General features: G+C 40.6%; 1 protein-coding gene across 2 annotated transcripts in view; it reads right to left on the bottom strand.

The window, feature by feature from the left end:
• adamtsl3 (ADAMTS-like 3) overlaps positions 1-12,131 on the bottom strand; it is a 126,747-nt gene that overhangs the window by 89,502 nt on the left and 25,114 nt on the right. The window lies entirely within an intron of this gene.

Raw genomic sequence — 12,131 nt, 5'->3', positions numbered from 1 at the left:
TGACACTGTTGGATTTATTCCAAATTGAAGGCATACTGAACCAGCATGGCTACCACAGCATCTAGCAGCGGAATGCAATTCCATACGGTTTGCGTTTGGTTGGACCATCATTTATTTTTCAACAGGACAATGACCCCAAACACACCTCCAGACTGTGTAAAGGCTATTTGACCAAGAAGGAGAGTGATGGGGTGCTGCGCCAGATGACCTGGCCTCCACAGTCACCGGACCTGAACCCAATCGAGATGGTTCGGGGTGAGCTGAGAGTGATGGCAAAAGGGCCAACAAGTGCTAAACATCTCTGGGAACTCCTTCAAGACTGTTGGAAGACTGTTGGAAGATTTCAGATGACTACCACTTGAAACTCATCAAGAGAACGCCAAGAGTGTGCAAAGCAGTAATCAAAGCAAAAGGTGGTTGCACTCTCTGCCTCCTGCGCCCCCCTGCTCTCTGGCTCTGGCCCTGCCCAGGGTGGCAGATGTGGTTGCCCGGCAGGCAGTCTTTCTCTATCTGCTGTACTGTGCGGGTGTTGGGGGGATCCCTGCTGCCGCTGCTGCTGCGGTGGGGGGGGGGGGGGGTTCTTTGGTGGGGGGGCGGCTGGGTTCTCTCCCTCTTTTTACATTCCATCATCCACCCCAGAAGAACATAAACACTCACTCAAGCACAGGTGCTATCTCACCTTTGCACTAACAGTTTGCGTGACTGAATGAGATGTTTCACATGTGTTAGTCTGAATGCATAAGTATGCGTGTGTGAATATTAGTGGTACTATGTCCATGTACACTTATGTGTGAACACTTTTGAAGCAAACAGGTGTGTTTGTAACCTTTGAGTGTGTGTGTGTGTGTGTGTGTGTGTGTGGGTGTGTGTGTGTGTGTGTGTGTGGACAGGCCCCGTCCATTTTAGATTTTTCATGCATCTTATCCTGTCAGTTGTGATTATAAAGCTCCAGCAACTTGTTGCTTTCTGACGCTTCATGATCTTACCCTCGCTACTATAATCCCCTCCCCCCCTTATCTGTCATCCCTCTCTCTTCTTTCCTCCTTTTCTTTTCCATCTGGTCCAACAAAAAATATTAACAAATATAATTAACATGAATAAAGTTCAGCTGAAATTACAAAAGGGGTTTATTTAAATATACATCTGGCGTATCATAAGATTCATAACCCCTGTTGTAAAAGTAAAATATGTCCAACACAAAAGGCTTTCAGCTCTCATCTGTTTGCTCAGCTGTTGGACAGGACAAGTTAAAAAAATAAAAAAATAAAAAAAAGGTGGCTACTATGAAGAACATAAAATATGACATATTTCCAGTTGTTTCACACTTTTTTGTTATGTATATAATTCCACGTGTTGATTCTTAGTTTTGATGCCTTCAGTGTGACTCTACAATTTTCATGGTTATGAAAGTAAAAAAAACTCTTTGATTGAGAAGGCAAACTTTTGGTCTGTACTGTATGTGTATATATATATATATATATATATATATATATATATATATATGTTTATAGGTAGATCTTCAAGACATTGTCGTCTCAAAAGTAACTCACGTGCCAAAAGAGTGTGGGCACCCCTGGGTTAAGGCTACTGCTGTTGCAGTAGGAAAAATAAACTTTTTTATAAAATCTAAATAAGTAGTAAACCAAAATAGAATCGCCAAATGCTGCTGTTTCTGAAGAAAGTACCAGTTAAAGATTTGAAATTGGACCTGAATCTCTCACAAAAATGCCCATTTGAGCTTAAAAACTGCATCTGCACAAATCCTTAATCATTTTCAGAAGGTTTTTCAGCAGCAAATGGAGACCTGGGAGACCATATCTCTAGAGGAAAAACTTTTTTATTATGTATTTAAAAAAGTTTTTTTTTAGATGCAATTTGATTTTTTTTAGGGTTTTGTTAATTTCTTGATTTTCTTGATGTCACTTTGGCACTAACTTTAAAACAGCCACACTTATGTACCCATCTACCTTTTTACATATAAAGTCTAAAGAAAAGAAAATTTAAAAAGTGCTGGCCCCAGTCCCTCCACCACCTGAAACTTTTTACATCTGGTGTGTAACACCAAACACAAAATATTCATAGCTGGACCATAAAAATAGTAAAAAGGCTTGGTTTTAATAACATTTAAGGAAAAAGTCAATACAAAGTAAAAATTATTTTGTAACTGTAAACACACTGGAGTAGAATAGGACAAACGGTGGGTCTATTTCAGCAACCAGTGCTTGTAGACCAATAACAATGTGTGCCTAACGTCAGAGTCTCAAAAAGTCTCTAAACATAAAGTAAAATTACTAGATGCGCCATTCGTTTTTTTTTTAAACCCGGAATGCTGTAAGAAATACTTGAAATTAGCTTTGACTGACCATCAAATCTTTCCAGATTTTCAAAAGAAAGTACTCAAGCATGTCAGAAATGGTCAGAAATGGTGGAAACAAAACAGGAGACCACACTTGTGGACCCTTTGTAAAACATAAAATGATGAAAAAGCAGAACTGGCATTAAAATGATACGATATAAAATCCTAATCATGCTGTGACAAATGGTGTATACTTTTATAGCATTTTTCTGAAGGTCCAAAGCGCTTTACAGTCACAGCTAGGGGTGTGGCGATAACTGCATCACCTCGGTGACTTTTTTTTTGGAAAGTTTTTTTTTAAAGTTTTCCATATGGTGCGTGATTGGAACTATAATAAACACATTAAACACTTTCATCTTTGCTGATAATTCACCTTTTCTGCTAGTCCTGTGTTCAGACTTCAAGGGTTTCTGGGGGAAACCTTTTATCACTATTCTCCTTTACTCCCTGCGCCCCGCCTCTCACCTCTTGCGCGGCTCGCTCTTCTCACACACACACTTGTGCGGTTTCAGCAGCACACACACATCCTCATTGATTCTACAACAGAAATTTCCGTCTCGCGAGGAAATATGACAAATTTACTGCGTTCTAACTATTCATTTCCATTGTATTCATTTCCATTACAAGCTGCGTGCGTTCCGGATGATTTTGTGTTGTGGGGGGGCTACTGTTCTCCTTCAGTTTGTAACGCCAAACATGAACACGAACTGTTAGATTTCGATGAATATCACTACATGTTTTGCTTAGGAACTATTTTGTGCAGCGCAAAGTTACGTGTCGGTATAAACAAAGGCGGAGCCTCCTGTACCGTGTTCTTCATGGGTGTCAGCCTTAATGGCTACTGGAAAGGTGACAACACAACGCAACGCACTTGTGTGCGCTCCTTCCTCCTACACACGCAGCGCGCTGACACACATACACGTAGTCATTCTACAACACCTACATAGTAGTTCATTAGTTAGATGGGTAGTAGCTAGTTGTCACTGTTATTTTTTAATAAAGAATACTGCATTGTACTTGCATTAATTTCCGACGCGGCCGCCGAGGAATTTTGTGCTTCTTTTTTTGGGGGTGTGGGGGGGGGGGGGGGGTGCTGCGGTTAACCGCGACACCACGTCCTCTGCTGGTTCATCACTGCGGTGATCAAAAATCCCACACCGTCACAGCTCTAGTCACAGCCCCATCCACTCACGCACATTCACACACTGACTGCGGGTCCGCCGCTTGACATTGGTGCCAACCTATAACCACCAGGTGCAATGTGGGGTTCAGTGTCTTGCCCAAGGACACTTTGATACATGAGTCGGCAAGGCGGGAACCAAGCTTGTGACTCTCTGATCAGAGGTCTGTCGCTCTATCTCTGCACCACAACGTCCACCAATTAAAAGAAAAAGCTGTGACAACTGGAAACTTAAACCTGCTTGTCCATGACTGAAAGGAAGGGGAAAAAAATCTGGAGAAAAAAAAATAAACACAAAACTACTATTCATTTACCTTAAACGTTCCATTGATTTATAACGTTTTTTACCACAGTGGTCGCTGGAAAGAGATACTTGTTCCATCCACAGCTGATTTTTTTTTAAAAAGACAGAAAAACATTCTACTGTTTATATTGCATTAAAAACAAAACACGATATGGTTTAAACTGAGTGAGCAATAACTTTGCGACTGATATACCTCAAAGTATCTGGGGCGTTAAGCAGCTGTGATGGTGTATTTTACCATTAATAAGGGCCGAAAGCATAAAAACAAGGGCAATCTGGGAAGCAGTGGACACACATCTCCCAGCATCTGTTCTCCTTCATCATATCAGCTCGTAGAAGGATTAGAGGAGACAGCTGGGTGGCACAATTACAGCAAACCGTTCCACGCATTGCCGGCCAGCAAGTTCACCATTTAGTAAATGTGTTTCTGCTGCAAGACTGATTTAAACACCAGGGCAATTTCACACCCAAAGGTGACTGTCTGGAGATGATTGATGACAAAGGTTCAAATGGCTTGCTGCATTAGTGCTTAGAACAGCTTATGTTTAGCTCAATGACTTTGGCTCCCAGCAAAGAAAAGTCTTCCATCACACAAAAGGAGAAGTCAAACGTTTTGCCTTAAAGAAATATGTTCTTTGAGGAGACACAATTTACTCTAAGAAATGTAGGAACTTTATTTGATTGACACAGACGGGCTGTGTCAGTCTTTTACAGTTTTCTTGTGTTGTTCCACTCTGAAAGGGTTTTAAGTAGCAGCTGTGGCAACACTGGGGAAATATTTGGGGACATAGGACCAGTGACCAACTGGGTACCAAGCACAAATTTATTTTTAATCTTTGTTCTGATCACAAAATGAAAACTTCAGTCCCCCAACTTTGGAGTAGATATTCATCCATAAGGACACTAAAACTGTCTAAACCACATTTCAATTGCCATTCAATTGCACGCGCTGTGCATGGGATGTGCGTTCAAGAATGCGGCTCTCGATACTAGAGCACGTACTCACAGATGGAAATGGCTTGGTGCAAAATGTCGAAGCGGTGCAAATCTCGCTGCAGGCTTTTCTGTCACAGCTGTATTCTGATATATGAAAGACTTGGTGTCATATAATTCTGGCCGGGCACAAACCAGTTATTAATTTCTCCTTAATGATTACTTTTCAAATTGTTGGCATTCCGTGAATACAAGAGAAAGCTACCCATATGTCACTACCGGATTTCCTCTAATCTAGACCAAATCCGAATCTCTGATTGGTCAAAGTACAACTGGTTTAACAATAAACGCACGTTCAATGGCAGGGCAGTTTCTATGTAGAGCCCAACAATAGGCTTAAAAACTTGCGTAGCGATGCTTGAATGCGAGAGTTTTGAATGGGGACACCTGAAACACGCATATATGTGCGTTTATATAGATTTTTTAATGGAAGCGGTCAATCTAAAGGCCTGTTCACACCGGGACGAATTTCGCCGGCGATTTTCGCCGACGTTTAACGCCTCGTGACTAAACAAAGGGCACCAACGAGAGTGTGCACACCGACGCGAAAAAACGCCAGGCGTTAAAGCGTCAAAAAAAAAAAACGCCTCGGGTTCGTTTTTTTTTTTCGACGCGTCGCGTCGAAATCTACTCGACCAATGAGAATGGCGCTTTTGCTCACGTGTCTGGAGCTTCTGAAGTTACAGTAAAACACAACTTGGGGGCGCTCAAACACAAAACTGCCTTGCTGAGCACACATACCAGCGAAGAAGATAGACGCCAAGTAGCGTCTACACAGCCGCGAAGCAATAATGACGGACATTCTAAAACATCCCCGAACCAAGCACCAGTTGGAGCTACTGGTGCTTGAAATATTCATGTTTTCTTTGTTTGATTCTGACAAGCGTGTAAATACTTGCTCTCTTCTTCTGAGTGAAAAGCGACTTTAAGAAGCGTAAAGTTGCGCAGCGCCACCTTGTGTACAGGAGTATTTCTGTTTTACATTAAGCGCCATCTAATGTCAGGGAATGAAATTGCATGTTCACTCCACTCATCGTCAGCGAAAATCGCCTGGGTGTGAACACAAAAAACGTGGCGAAAAACGCTGGCGAATAACGCCTGGCGAATATTCGTCCCGGTGTGTACGGGCCTTAACGCGCGCTGCCGAGACTGGTGTGAACGTAGCATCAAGCAGCTGTGGACAACTTTATTCCTTAAAGGCAGGATCTAATGTTCCCAACACCTGGTTCAAGGGTCTAAGGGCAAGGTTATCTGGAAAACAAAAAGGACAGTGGCCCCCAAGGGTTTATGGATTGCTCATCGTTGGTGTAAAGCAGGAGTGTCAAACTCATTTTCACTGAGGGCCACATCAGCATGGTGGCTGTCCTCAAAGGGCCAAATAAAACTTATTCATGAAACTAAATGTAATGAAAAACAAATTTAACTACTCCTTAATGTTAAATAACTATTTATATACTATAACTTTTTAAAGTAACAATTACAGTTGCATACAAGACATATGTTTGCTTTGTTACTCTAGCACAAATCCTTTTAAATATTTCCCGCTTTTTAAAACCCACATAACTCCATTATTGAAGGATCAAATTGTTCAAGTGAATAAAGAGAAAAATAACATAAAACTGAGCTACAGAACATGTATTACATGTTAGCGCTGTACGGGCAATATATCAAATTTTAAGAAAGAAGAACTTGAAAAACAGATTTTTGGAAAATATTTCTCAATTTATTTTTATGTTTTTAAACAATGATAATGAACAACTTGTGTCCTACGTGATGTTATGAATAACAGACCTCTGTGTAACATTGCTGAAATCAGTAATACTCTGTCTTTGACAAACGATGACAATTTTCATTTGGAAATATCTGTAAAATTCGGTTTAAACACTAGTGAACATGAACAGCAGCCATTATTTTGTAAAAAAAAATGGTTGTAAACAGGATAAAAAATGAATAAGTCAAGTAGCTGCCATTGATATTAACTTTTGAAAAACAAAGCCATAGCTCTCACATTATTTAAAAGAAATAGCTGTAAATCAGATAATAATTCTGCGAACAAATTATAGTGTCTTTGTTAAAAAATAAATAACACCATTTAGTGCAAATGTGGTGTAAACAAAAATAAAATTCTCCCAGAAAAATAAAATCAAGTAGCTAGGACTTTTCTTTGAACTTATTTAAGATATAAACTGCTTTCAAAATAAATAACCAGGGGAAAAATACATGAACATAAAGTGCATCTAAAAGTAAACATCTTTGTAAACAAAAGGTTTGGGGAAAAGCTGCATGTGATTTATGTTTATATATTCATGTTTTTCTTGAGAACCACAGGCTTTTTAGCATCAAGACGCTGCTCGTCTACCGCTGCTTTGAGGGGAAGGGGGTCTAAGGGCAGGGATGCCTCTCTTTCTGCTGTTTCCATCTCAACCATAGCTCTGGTCTGGGTGTACAGTGCAGGGATCATTTTTTCAGCTTTCAGAGAGGGAACGTCAAAGCGTGGCTCTAATGCATTCAATAAAAACTGAAATCCCTCGTTCTCCACGTCGCTGCAGGGACAGAGCCACATTTGGAATCCCGCTTGTTGTTGCCTCTGCTCTCGCAAAAGACGGTGGTACATTCGCCTGGAAAAAGGTATCCACGCCGGGCTGTGTCGGCTTCAGGCCAGCAACAGCCACGGCTTTCTCACACAACTCCGGGTGATGCAGCTTCAATGCTGCCGGCGCGTCTTTTAACTTGCTGCTCTCGATATTTTCCTTGTTTTTCCCCTCCACCATCTTTGTTTGAATGTGTATTCTTCTTCGCCTGCCCGCTATAGCCAATCTCGCAACAAGCGCACCCCATCGACCCTCCAAAGAATAGTCTTACCAAAGGATGATTAATATAAAGTTTTAGAGGGTCTTCAAACGTAAATAAAAGGTTGATACTTGATGAAAACGCATCGAGAATCAATCATGGGACTAAATATCGCGATATATCACCATATCGATATTTTGGCACACCCCTCTTACACGTGTAATATTTTGTCTGCATAAAGACATAAGACCTGCAAACATTGAATAATTACAGCAACTACACATAAATAATATGTAGTCAACTAAAGAAAATTTTTATTTTCAGGAAATTAAAAACTTTTATGCTCTCGTAGGCCATATCAAATCACATTTGGCCCCCGGGCCTTAAGTTTGACACATGTGTTGTAAAGTAATGACCAAAGACCTCCACTACCAGTGTGTATTAAAGCAAAGCCATACTTACACTAGGCTCTAGGCAAGTGATTGCTCGGTTGTATGCTGGCCATAGTTCAGCTTACTCTCTCAGATGGGCCAGAGTTTGGCGGTTTCAAACCCTCTATTTCACAGGCTCAAAGAGACACACTATCACTTAAGTCACTGAGCAAATTCACAATACATCACTATTTCTAATTGTTGGTAGATTGTTAACAAACGATTAAGCCTTTAACATTGGAGCTTTCGCTCGAGTATTGACGATCTTTGAACTACTGTAACTCTTAAATGGTTTCCGCAATTAATAACAGGTTCTGAAGCACAAAAAAGCGCCAATATGTACACTTTACAGAAGTGAAGTGGTTACACAATCAGAGTCAGAATCCATTGGAATCACGTTAATCACATAAATGGTCGAAGACTTATGCTAGTTCAAAGAACTTGTTATTTTGCCGTCCCTGGGCAACAGCTACAGTGTTAAAGGATTCGAGTCCAACCAGGTTGGGCAAAATTTGTTTTCCACATTTGACCCACCTCTTGGAGGAGTCGTGAGCTGCATTTGGTGGTTTAACCCCATAATCCCATTTTAGAATATTTAAAATGATTTGAAAACCACCACTGCCCAGTTTGACAGTTTGAGGGTGGACACTTTACAACTAAGCCACTGAGCTGCTTTGTAAAAAAATACATACCTACCAAACTGTACAGTGTGGAACAATGATGAACATATGATTGATCAGTGCCAAACAGTGCAAATAATCACTCTACAACAGGTTTCAAGGCCTGATGTAAGTACGCCTTAAGTCTCGACTGCAATGTTTTCTTACGGGACAAACTTCAGTCAAACATATGTTTTCTTATTTCATTTTTTAAAAAGTAGACGTCTTGACAAATGTTGGCTATCAAGTTGCCAAAAATATCAAATAAGGTGTTTTATTTCTCACAATGTGTTCTTCCCTCTAAAGTCATCCAATCAAATAATAGTGGCTTGGCTCCCTGTTAGAAGGAAACAGACCCCACACTGCCTCGAAAGAGTCCGTCCAGATAATGGAGGCAGAGTGCTGCATTGTGTTTGCAAAGTCTTTTGGGGAACTAGATAGAAGTTTCTTAATCAGAGTTGGAGCTGAACAAATTTTACCTGCTTAAAATAATTAAATCAAGATAACATGCCACTGTAAGCCTCTGTAAACTGTTAATGGGCAAAGCCCCAAATATGGAGGGATCCATGCGATGCACGCACACTGTTCATGTCTGACCTCCCAGAAGACCAATCCAGCAATGGCTGTTTTCATTGTAACATTTGTAGAACAATTCTGGCAAGCTCTTGACCTGAATCGTGACCACACATAAGTGAGGGCCGAACAAATGAAAGCTCTGGCGTGATTAGCCAGGTGCTGCGGGAGTGTTTGTGTTTCAGTCAAAAGCATGGAAGAAGTCTCCATCTGTGAGGATCCGATCGTCACTCAAAAGTGAAGGTCGGCGGAGTTGTTCCACAGAGTTTCGCAAACTGTTTTCACCGACATGAATGTGCTCTGTGAGAGCCCTGGCCTTTTCCAAAGTGCCGTCTGCGGTTGTTAGCAAATTGCTGTTGCATTCCTGTCCCCGTATTAGGGCCCTAATTTGTGGACATGCCTGACCACTTAACATTCTTAATTTCCATATTATGCAGCATTCTCATGCCCTGATCTCATCTAGCTGGCAATGAGGTAGAAAATGAAAAGCTAACACGCCTGTAGCGGGGCATCCTTCAGTATTCAACCCCACACTCCCATCCTTTCATTGTGTGCGGCATTTTAGGGAGCCAACTGCACAGTGGACATCAAGTGAAAAAAGATCTGGACTTTTAGAGTAACCTGAGCCTTCTGGCCATTACACAGCAACCTAACATATTTTCTTTTTATTTTCCCTTTTCTGGCTACATCAAAAGGTGGATATAGCAACAATTGGCTTATTCAATTGTAGCGCACCAACTACTTATGATTGGAACCCATTCAAATTTTCTGACAAAGTCAGTTTGGAAATCCAAAATCTAAATGTCTTTCAACAGTCAATAGAATGACTGCAGGTCTTTCATGACTGTATGACTTACAGCAGAAAAACATTCAGGCTCCTTTCCCTTTTATGCTCTTTTCATATTGTATAATGTTTAACCAGAAAAACTGACATTCTGTCATAAATCAGCATCTTAATCTCAGAAAATCCATCATATCCTTAAATCCAAATATTATTAGGTCCGCAATTGTTCGATCAAAATTGGATGTTATATCCCAATCAGGGATCAGATATTTATTGAATCGCTTTGATCATCGCTATATGATTAAAAGTTTATTATTTTAAATAAATGCTCTAGCAGAAGTCTACATATTATGAACAGATCGGGACTTTCTATTGACCTAAAGCGCAGCACTAGTGAAGTGGAGACTTGGAGTGGAGACTTGAAGTGGAGACACAGCAAAAGAGTTTGGTAAAGTTAGCAAGATATTCCCAGATTCTGACTTCTGGTCTTAATAACTCTTTAATTAGCATTTTAAATTGACAGCAAGTGTCTCCATTGGTTTGCCTTAAACAGAGAGACGACAGTGAGATAAATAATATTAATAATGGATTAGATTTATCTGCGATTTTCCAGACGTTCAAAGCGCTTACAATGTGTCCATCATTCATTCACTCCTCTTGGTGATGACAGAGGCGTGGCTGCCAGTTCTCGCCTACGGTCCCTCCGACCATCAGCGGGACATTCGTACGTGTTCACACACCAGTGGAGCCACACTGGAGGCAGGGAGGGTGAAGTGTCTTGCCCAAGGACGCAACAACATTATACTGGGTGGGGCGAGGATCGAACCACTGACCCTGTGAACGTTGGACAACCTGCTCAACCTCCTGAGCCACTGCATCTACAAAGTGAAAACTCCGGGAAATTGTGATCCAAAAAAAAACTCTTCTAAAAATAGGAATTTTCATGTAAACAAGCATTTGGATATTCAAGTCCTTTAGTTCCTCAGATCAATTTATCTGAAGTTCTCTTCAATAGTTTTAATTATTACTGTTTGTTTTTATTCCTGTTTTAAAAAAAAGTTTTTTTCAAACTAAATTCAATCCTGTTTTCTTTAAAATCGGATTGTATAACGCAATTTGCATTTAACTACAGTTTCATGCACAAAAGTAAAGATTATAATTTCCACATATGTCAAAGAATTTAGAGCAAAGGAGAAACAAACCACCTGTTCTTTAAGGAAAATATTATTCCCACATTTTAATCCTGTTTTATGCACCTGACCTCAGACATTAGAAGACAGAAAGGGTTAAATCCAAATCTATGTAATCCTACTCATAGCTTCTGACAGATATCTGTGTGCATCTGGCAGAACTTCAGAACAAGGTTTCATCACCTTCACTTATTCTTCCGTGATCGAAAAAGGAACTTTTGACTGAGAAGACAAACTTAATTCTAAAGAAAACCTGTTTTTATATTTAGCCTTATTTTCTGTTACAAAAGATGCATACTATAATGCCAGAAGTATTCACTCAACATCCAGATTAGATGTAAAAAATGCACTGAGGAATATAGACTACAGTTCTACAAATGTTTGTGAAAGAACGAGACTCTCTCAGGAGATCAATGAATTACAGTGTGGTACTGTGATAGGACCCCATTTGTGTAACAACTCCTTAATATTCCAGTCATCCCTCAGCGGTAATTATAACGAAGTACAATTTACTCAGCCACAAAGTGTTGGGCCGTGTAAACGGACAGATCAAGGTCAGCATATTAAGCAGTGCGCAGACGTCGCCAACTTTCTGTTGAGCCTACAGACCTGCTTCCTGTGGCGCTTCTTGGAATGTGTTTTCATGGCCGAAGCAGTGGCAGGCAAACCATACATCATCAAGTAAAATGCAAAGCGGGGGATGTAGTGGCGTAAAGCACGTCCGACTGGAGTCCACTGCAAATTCTTTTTTTTTTAACGCATTGTGGAATTCTAGACTTCTGGGGATCTGTTGATTACCAGAAGCATGGTCCTTGCACTGTGCCCAGTGTGGAGTTTGGTGGAGGGGGTATCATGATGTGGGGTTGTCTTT

The sequence above is a fragment of the Oryzias latipes genome, chromosome 18, assembly GCF_053564925.1.
Source record: "Oryzias latipes strain Hd-rR chromosome 18, Olatipes_Hd-rR_3.1".
Taxonomy (NCBI): domain Eukaryota; kingdom Metazoa; phylum Chordata; class Actinopteri; order Beloniformes; family Adrianichthyidae; genus Oryzias; species Oryzias latipes.
The sequence above is the reverse complement of the archived record's forward strand: the minus strand, read 5'-3'. Positions and strand labels throughout refer to the sequence as shown.